The 9,225-nt window shown below is 37.2% G+C and overlaps 1 pseudogene; it reads left to right on the forward strand.

Annotated features, from left to right (window-relative positions):
• The first annotated feature begins 7,581 nt into the window (after positions 1–7,581).
• On the forward strand, positions 7,582–8,055 carry LOC119063560 (nuclear cap-binding protein subunit 2-like; annotated as a pseudogene).
• The last annotated feature ends 1,170 nt before the right edge of the window (positions 8,056–9,225 follow it).

Below are 9,225 nucleotides of genomic sequence, written 5' to 3' on the forward strand. Positions count from 1 at the left end.
CCCTTCACAACAGCTGCCCGCCTTGCCTCCGGGTCCCCCTGTGGGCAGCAAACACACCTGGCTGCGTCTGTCCCTGGGTCTAGTGAGCTGACCCAACTCAGCAAAGGCAAAAACCAACTCAGGAGGTTGGAACATTTGAAGAAATCTTGCCTTCCATAGAGGGCCAGAGGTGGTGTGGGTAGTATCTAAATTTCACTTAGCTTTGTCTTGGGTCGGGACCACAGAAGCATTTAGAAATCAAAATATTTTTTTAAATAACTCTTCTTTGTTCATGCTTTGTTCATGGTTGCCCAGAAATCTTTGTCTCATTGAAACCAAAGAACTCTAAGTAAGGACAACCTGGGAGAGAAGAGCCACCAGGTGCCACTACTACACTCACACGGGGCACCACCACCTTCATGAGCACGGCCAACAGAAGTGAGGGATGGGCTTCGGGGGTAGGGGACAAAGACTGCAGAGACAGGGCGAACGCCAAGGGACACAACAGGGCAAAGGAAGCCTACGAAACAGGAGAAAATGTGTGCAGATCATGTATCTGACAAGGGATTACTATCCAGAAAATATGAACAACTCCTACGACTTAACAACAAAAACCAAACAATTCAATGTTTATAATAAGCCACGGACTTGAATAGAATTTTCTCCAAAGAAGACATAGAAGTGGCCAACAGACACATGAAAAGATTCTCCAGCCCTGGCTAGTATGGCTCAATAGGTTGAGCACCAGCCTGTGAACCAAAGCATCGTTGGTTCAATTCCTGGTCTAGGGTACATGCCTGAGTTGCAGGCCAGGTCTCCAGTAGGTGGCATGCAAGAGGCAACCACACATTGATGTTTCTCTCCCTCTCGCCCTCCCTTCCCCTCTCTAAAAATAAATAAATAAATAAATTTTTTTTTAAAAGATGCTCCACATGACTAATTATTAGGGAAATGCAAACCAAAACCACAATGAGATACCAACTCACACCCATCAGTATGGCCAGTACAAAAAAAACCCCCAGAAAATAACAAATGTTGACAAAGATGTGGAGAATTGGAACCCTTGTGCACTGTTGGAAGAAATGAAAAATGGTGTGCCCACTATGGAAAAACAGTATGGTGGTACCTAAGAAAATGAAAAATAGAACTACCATATGACCCAGTAATACAACTTCTGGGTATATATCCCCCCAAACTGAAAGCAGGGTCTGGAAGAGATATTTGTAAGCCCAGGTTCACAGCAGCATCACTTATAATAGGTAAAACATAGGAACACCCAAGTGTCCATCAACAGATAAATGGATCAACAAATGTGATTTATACCTAGAGTGGAATGTTATTAAGCCTTAAAAAGGGAGAAAATTCCATCACATGCTCCAACATGGATGAACCTTGAGAACATTATGCCGCATGAAATGTCAGTCACAAAAGACAAACACTGTAGGATTTCACTCACATGCATATGGTTCCCAGAGTGGTCAGAATCACGGGGAAAGCAGAATGGCGGCTGCTGGGGGATGGGCACAGGGGAATGGGAAGGAGTTTCATAGATATACAGTTTTAGTTTTACAAGACAAAAAAGAATTTTGGAGATGGGCTGCACAACAATATGAAGGTACTTAACACTACTGAACTATACACTTTAAAATACACTGAGTTGACACATTTTCTATTATGTGTATCTTACCACAATTATAGTTTTTAACAATGAAAGAGGCAGGTCCAGCTTGAGCCTTTTGTTGCTGGTGCTGGTGTTGGTGATGCTCTCTGTCTTCGTGCGTCAGCGAAGCACTTCCAACACCACACTCAGTGGTAGCGGTGAGGCGCTGTTCCAAACCTCAAAAAGATGCATCTAAAGTTTTAAATATAATGTTTGCTGAAGGTTTTATTTAGCAAAAGAAGTTCTCATTTCTTCCCACTTTTCGTAACATTTTCATCTTAAACTTTATTGAGAATTTCTTGCATCTGTTGAGATCATGTGATTTTTCTTCTCTAGTCCATTTGGATGGAGAATTTTACATTTGTATACTTTTTATTTTTTATTTTTATTTTTAAATAACATAAATTCTTAGATAAACTCTACTTGATCCCAATAAATTATGTTTTAAGAAATGTGCCGTTGGACGTAGCGGGCCAATTTTTTAAAGGCTTTTTTTATTAATGTTCACTTCGTTTTCTTTCACTTTCTTAACCAGTTTTGTTATTATGATTACACTAGTACTTTTATATTAACTATTTTATGGCAAAACACAATTAAAATAAGGCTTACCTGTTCAACAAATGGTAAAACTGGTTGTGCCTGGAGGCTAGTGGAACGAGTTTTCTCATACACAAGAAAACATAATATATGAGTGTTTATACTGTTTTCAATCTATTCATATGACATTTTACATTTTTTTCTGAAAATTTACACTTTTACCCAAGTTTTCAAAGGCATTGGTGCACAGTTGTTGAGGCATAAACTGCTGCTTGCCTACCCAATCAATATCCCTCCTTCTCTCTTTACCCAAACTGCATTCCTGACCACTGTATTCAAGCCAAAAGGTTACCTTCCCAGACTCCTTGCATGAGAAAACCTGCACTTCACGATTACCATTACCACTATCGTTCAAAGCACAAACCTTTCCAGATGCAGGCTCCATCTCCTCCTCTTCCCCTTCCCTCAGAGGAGAAACAGCCACCTTGAAGCCTTAAGCTGAGAAGCATGAGCGAGAACAGCCCAAACTCAGTTTAACAAAGTCTTTTTTGCTTACTTGTGCTTATCAGAGGTTTGTGTTTAGTGTTTTCAAAGGACGTGCTTTTAGTGTTATACATATTATCTATTTTTTGTTCTCTCTTTTCACTTCTACATTCTGTTACTTCCTTCTTACTTTCGTGAGTTCACTCTGTTGCTCTTTTTATTTTCATTTTTACTTCTTGAGTTACACACTTAGCTCTTCTGTTCTCAGTATTTCTAGTTTTCCCGTATATGTAGTCAAAGTTTTTTAATTTCCTTTATGGATTATTTTAGTGCACATTTGACAATGAAATTCAGCACAAACTTTGGAATTGTAACTCAGTTTGAAGTATTTCATATTTCCCCTTGTCATTTCCTCATTAGCCCAAAGGTAGTTTAATTTTTCCCAGGAGTATAGGATTTTTAAGTGTTCTCTTTTTATTGAATTCTAACTTTATTTTATTATGGTTTGCAATTTTTCTTTTTGATTTGTGGAGATTTCCTTTGTTAGGTATAAACAGGTGTATATGTGTGTACATATTTTAGTACAAGATTATTAACTGTATTAGTCAAATATTCTATCCTGCTATTTTTTTGGTTTGCTTGATGTACCATATTCTGAAAGAGTTGTGCTAAAATCTCCAATTATAATCTGAGATATATCCATTTCCCACATTTTAGCAGTTTGTTGCTTTATATAATTTGAGGCTACATCGCTGAATGCATGCATGTTTAGGATTGTCATGATTTTTTATTTATTGTTCTTTATTATTACATAACATTTCTATTTGTTGCTTATGTTATTTTTCAGCCTAAATTCATTTTTCTTCTGATGCTAAAATTGTTACCCTGAAGTTCTTTCTATTTTTAATGTGTCAGTTTTTTTAACCTTTTCTTTTCCCATTTTGCTTAAATGATCTCTTCCTGACAATATGATATTGCATCCTGTTGATTTCTGAGTTTAATTCATCACATTTATACTTATTAATGTTATTTTAGGACTTCTTTCTTCTACCTCATTTTGTGTTTTCCATTTACTGGTACTATATTTTGTTTCTACTCCTTTACATCTTTGGAATAGTTCAAAACTTTCCTTCTTCAAATGAAAAGTTTGAATTTTCCATTCATGAGACCCAATTAATCTGTCAAAAATAGTATATTCCATTTACACGGTTCTCATGGTTAACCTAACTTACTGTGACCCTTACTTATCTTTATTTTCCCTCTGCCAAGTTCTTCAGCTTAACAGATCTGTGTGTTTCTTTAGACAGGACAAGTGCCCTAGCCAACTTTCCTAACCCTCCAGCCCCCCTCCTCCATCGAACCGGTTCCCCCTTCTCCTTCCCCAGCCCTGCTTTCACTCCATGACTTTATTTCTGAGTTGTCTGCAGTGCACAGGATTTTGCAGGATAGAAGCATTGCTAATGAAGGTAACATTACACTTTCCTAGGATGGGCTCTCCTCTTGACTTTGCATGCCTCGTTGCTTCACCCGGGACTCCTCTCCCATCTTACCGAGGTCCCTCTGTTTTTAAAGTACGTTCAAGAGAGATCAACTTTTGGTCTTGATGAACCACTCTCTCATAAAAACAACAAAGATGCTGGCAAAACAATGTAAATCAAACATTTCAGAACTCTGGAAATGTATCAAAGCCACTGAATGAAATGAAAATCATCTATCCAAGAGAAGTACTGAACTTCAGTAAGACAGCGGCATCTGTGGGCTTTTAACTTGGGCCTATTCCCATCCTCTCTCCCTCCCCATTCTGGTGACCTAGTAGCCATGAAAAGTCAGCAGTCTCAGAGCTAATGGAGAACACTGACCTCGTCTGGAGCTATGTTAAAAGCCCCATCCCTAGAGCACAGTCAATATTTGTTCAAATTAGCAGCTACTCATAGTGGAGGGCAGAGGAGGTGAGTAGAGGAACTATCCCTAGGGCATTACAAAAAAACAAAAATAATCTGCTGGCAATATCTAAGCTGTCTAAGGCTGTGATTTTGGTTGGAGCAAACAAGAACCTGGCCAACAACGAAAGTTTGAAAGTAAGCCCTGGAGAACTAGAAAACCACAGGGAATTTTGAAAAGCTCCAACATATTCTTGGGGATCCAGAAGGCTGCACACATATGCAAGCTTGGGAAACACCCTGGAAACAAGGCCCCAGACACTCACCTCTGGCTGACCTCCAGGACCCGGGCACTCGGCAAGTGAAAGCGAAGGCTGGTCAGGCATTCAAACTGCCTGAAGTTGAACGTGTGTCTTCAGATGTAGTTTCCCTTGTCAAAGGGCAAAAGGCACACAGACAAGGCACTTAAGGAAAGTTCAGACCAATCACCGACTTACCACTAAATTATACTGAACTAGGAATGAACCCTAGAAACCAGACTTAAAAATAAGAATATGAAAAAAAAAAAAAAGGCTAGCAGAGAACTCAAGGGCTCATCACTGCATGTAATATAGACTCTATAGAGTTAATCCAGAGAAGTCATTAAACAAATACGCAACAAGAAAACCAATAATAAAAAATGGCAATAACAACAAAACTGAGGAGAGAGAATCTGATTTCAAATTGTTACAATGTATCATGTTAAATGTTAAATTTTGACAACATTTACAAAATATACAAAGAAACATAAAAGTATGCTACATACCCTAAAATAAATAGTGAGGAGAAAATATCTCTGAGGTGGCACAGATGTGGAAGACTTATTAGACAAAGACTTTAAATCAGCTATTAGAAGTACATTTTTAAAGACTGAAGGGTACCATGTTTAGGAAATTATGACAACAATGTCTCACCAAATAGAGAATATTAACAAAAAAAGTTAAAATTGCAAAAAAGAAAACAGAAATTCTGGAATTGAAAAGTACAACTACTGAAATGAAAAATTCACTAAAGGGGCTCCGTAATATATTTGGGCCATCAGAAGAAAGACTCAACAAACTTGAAGATAGACTAACAGAGATTATCCAGTCTAAGGAAAGGGATAAGTAAAAATGAACAGAGCCGTACAGACCTACAGGATACCAGGAAGCAGGCCAACATACAGCTAATAGGAGACCCAGAAGGACAAGAAAAATAGGGAGGATAAAAAATATTTGATAAAATTATGACTAAAAACATCCAAATTTTATGAAAACAATGTATTCATCCCAGAGGCTTGAACTCCAACTAGAATAATTCAAAATAATATCATAGTTCAACTTGTAAAAGTCAAAGACAGACAAAATCTTGAAAGCAGCAAGAGGAAAACCATTTATCACGTGTTAGGGAGCCTCAGTAGGACCACAGCTGACTTAGCAGAAATGATCAAAACAGAAGACAGTGAAGTGGTATCTTCAAAGTGTTGAAAGACGCAGACTGTCAATCAAGAACTTGATACTTAGCAAAACTCTTTTTCAAAAACAAAGGTGAAAGTAAGATATTTCTAAATAAATGAAAACAGAGAACTTGTCACTAGCAGACCTGCTCAGTAATATTAAAAGGAATCCTTCAGGCTGAAATAAAATGACATTAGACAGTAACTTGAATATACATGAAGAAATAAGGAACACTGATAAAGGTAACTATATAGATAAATATAAAAGACAGCATAAATATATTTTTGTTATAATTCTTTTTCTCCCATCTGACTTAATAACAACTGCATAAAGCAATAAATATATAACTATTCTGTAGTAAGATCTTTTAAAAGGCTAGCAGAGGGCTTGTAATGTATAAAGATACAATTTGTATGGCAATAATAGCACAAAGAAGGAGGAAGAGAAGGGAGGTGTATTGGAGCAAAATTTTGTGAACTATTGAAATTAATATTAACCCAATCAGATTATTTTAAGTTAAAATGCTCACTGTAATGCTAAGAGCAACCGCTAAGAACATTATACTGAGTGAAATAAGCCAGTCAGTGAAAAACAAGTACTGTATGATTTCATTCATGTATGTAATCTACTGAACAAACTGAACTAAGAAGCAAAATAGAGACTCAAAGAGAGCACGCTGACAGCTCTGGGGGGTTGGGAGTTAGGGGAAAGAGGGATCAAGGAAAAAAGAAAAAGGACTCATGGACACAGACATGAGTGTGGTGATTGCAGGGGATTCAGTGGCAGTGTGGGTGAAGGCGGACGAGGACAGGGGATGGGGGATAAATGGTAATGGAAAAGATACAATAAAAATAAACTACTTAAGAAAAGAAAATAATGTTAAATGGTTTTGAAAGAGATCCTAATATGGTAGTTTTTGAGAAGTTATGTGCCTAACAATATTTTTTAAGATTTCATTTATTTATCTTTAGAGGGGAAGAGAAGGGAAGCAGAGAGGGAGAGAAATATCAATGTATGGTTGCCTCTCATAGGTCCCCTGCTGGGAACTGGCCTGCAACCCAGGCATGTGCCCTGGCTAGGAATTGAACCGTGGTTGTTTGATTTGCAGGCCAATGTTCAATCCACTGAGCTACACCAGCAAGGGGCTGCCTAACAATATTTTTAATTCATAGTCACATTTTAATAGTAATTAAGATACATTAAACATTCTAGAATTTGAAAAGTTTTTGTCCTTAGGTCTTTTGAAAATACTACTCCATTGTTATATTACATCCAGTTTCACGTTGAGAAGTCTGATATCAGCATAATTCTTGTTACTTGTAGGTGACCTGCTTTTTCTCTGGAAGGGTTTAGAATTTTCTCTTTCAACAACAACGGCAACAAAATAATACAATGCTTAGGAAATAAATTTCACAAAAAAATTCACAAAACCTATATAAAGAAAACTTTAAAATTCTGTTGAAGGACAAAAAAAAATCAAAAGACTGGAACAAATGAAAAGGCAGGCCACCTCTGTGGCGGCTAGTTGTTCCCAGAGTGACAGTGTAACTGTCCACCTCTCTGCGCTATGTCCGGTGGCCTCCTGAAGGCACTGTGCAGTGACTCCTATGTGGAGGTAAGTCAGTACCGGGACCAACACTTCCGGGGTGACAATGAAGAGCAGGAAAAATTACTGAAGAAAAGCTGGACACTGTATGTTGGAAATCTTTTTTTTTTTTTTTACACAACTGAAGAACAAATCTATGAACTCTTCAGCAAAAGTGGTGACTAAGAAAATCATTATGGGCCTGGATGAAATGAAGAAAACAGCATGTGGTTTCTGCTTTGTGGAATAGTATTCAAGAGCAGATGCAGAAAATGCCATGCTGTACGTAAATGGAACTCGTCTGGATGACCAGATGATTCGCACAGACTGGGATGCAGGCATTAAGGAGGGTAGGCGGTACGGCCGTGGACAGTCTGGGGGCAGGTACGAGATGAGTATCAAGAGGACTATGATGCTGGGAGAGGGGGCTATGGAAAACTAGCCCCAAACGAGTGAGCAGTTAAGAACCCCACCAAGAAAAATTCACTCCCTTTGGCCTGCTGAATTTCACATATGTTACCCAAGGTCTGAAAACCTGCTATTTTTACCAAGCTTTGAAAGCCAGAAGCCCACTTCAGGGTTTTCCTCTGAAAATTATTAAAGGACAAAATTCAAAAGAATGCCTTTGATTCTACTCTTAGAATATTGGCTGTGTGTCAGGTTACCATGATTTCCTTATCAGGTCAAAAATTGTGTTCCTTGGCAACAGATTTTATCTATAATGTTGATCTAACAAACAAACACACACATAAACCAAAACACACTTTTTTTAGGAAAATTTAAAAATTTTTTAAATTTTGTTTGCCACATTTATGTCTAAGTCAGTCCATGGTCTACACTGGGGCCTGGAATTACTATTTTAAAAATTTTAAGTTTCCTTGAGATAAAGTTTAATAAATCAAGTTTTGTGAAAAAGAAAAAGAAAAAGTATACCATGTTTTTTGATTAGTGAATTCAGCATCACAATGGTGTCAATTTTCTCTACATTAATTTATACACTGAATGCAATCTCCATAAAAATGCTAATTACATCTTGTTGTTTTTGTTGGTTATTTTATTTGGAACTAGAAAATCTGATTCTAAAAGTTATATGTGAAAGTAAACAAGAATAACTATGAAGACTGAACAAGTAGCACAATGAGAGGCCAGCTCTAAAAGATGTTTTTAAAAAAACACACATTTAAAGTCTCATTATAAAGGCATGTGAATGGACAGACAAAATGAACAGAAGATGTTTATGAAGAAAAGTTGGACTAGGCAGTAAATGGTTTGGAGACTGTTGGGCAACCATCAGAAGGAGGGGCAAGTAGGATTCTACCTCACACCTACCTCACAAGATAAATTCCAGCTGGCATAAAGATAAAAATGTAAAAATTAAAACCACAAAAGCATTGGAAGAAAACATGAGAGAATTCCTTAATAGGAAGTCTCTCTAACTATGACTCAAAATCCAGAAGCCATAAAAAAATGAATATATTTGATGCATAAAATAAAAATAAATTTTGTCCAAAAAACTCACTATAAGTCAAAAAAAAAAAAAAAACAAAGACAAACTAGGAAAAAACTATTTGCAACTCATTTTATGTACAGAAAAGTTTCTCCCTACAAATCTACAAACCTATAAGG

The sequence above is a fragment of the Artibeus jamaicensis genome, unplaced genomic scaffold (genome assembly GCF_021234435.1).
Source record: "Artibeus jamaicensis isolate MK-2021 breed Jamaican fruit bat unplaced genomic scaffold, CSHL_Jam_final contig_781, whole genome shotgun sequence".
Taxonomy (NCBI): Eukaryota; Metazoa; Chordata; class Mammalia; order Chiroptera; family Phyllostomidae; genus Artibeus; species Artibeus jamaicensis.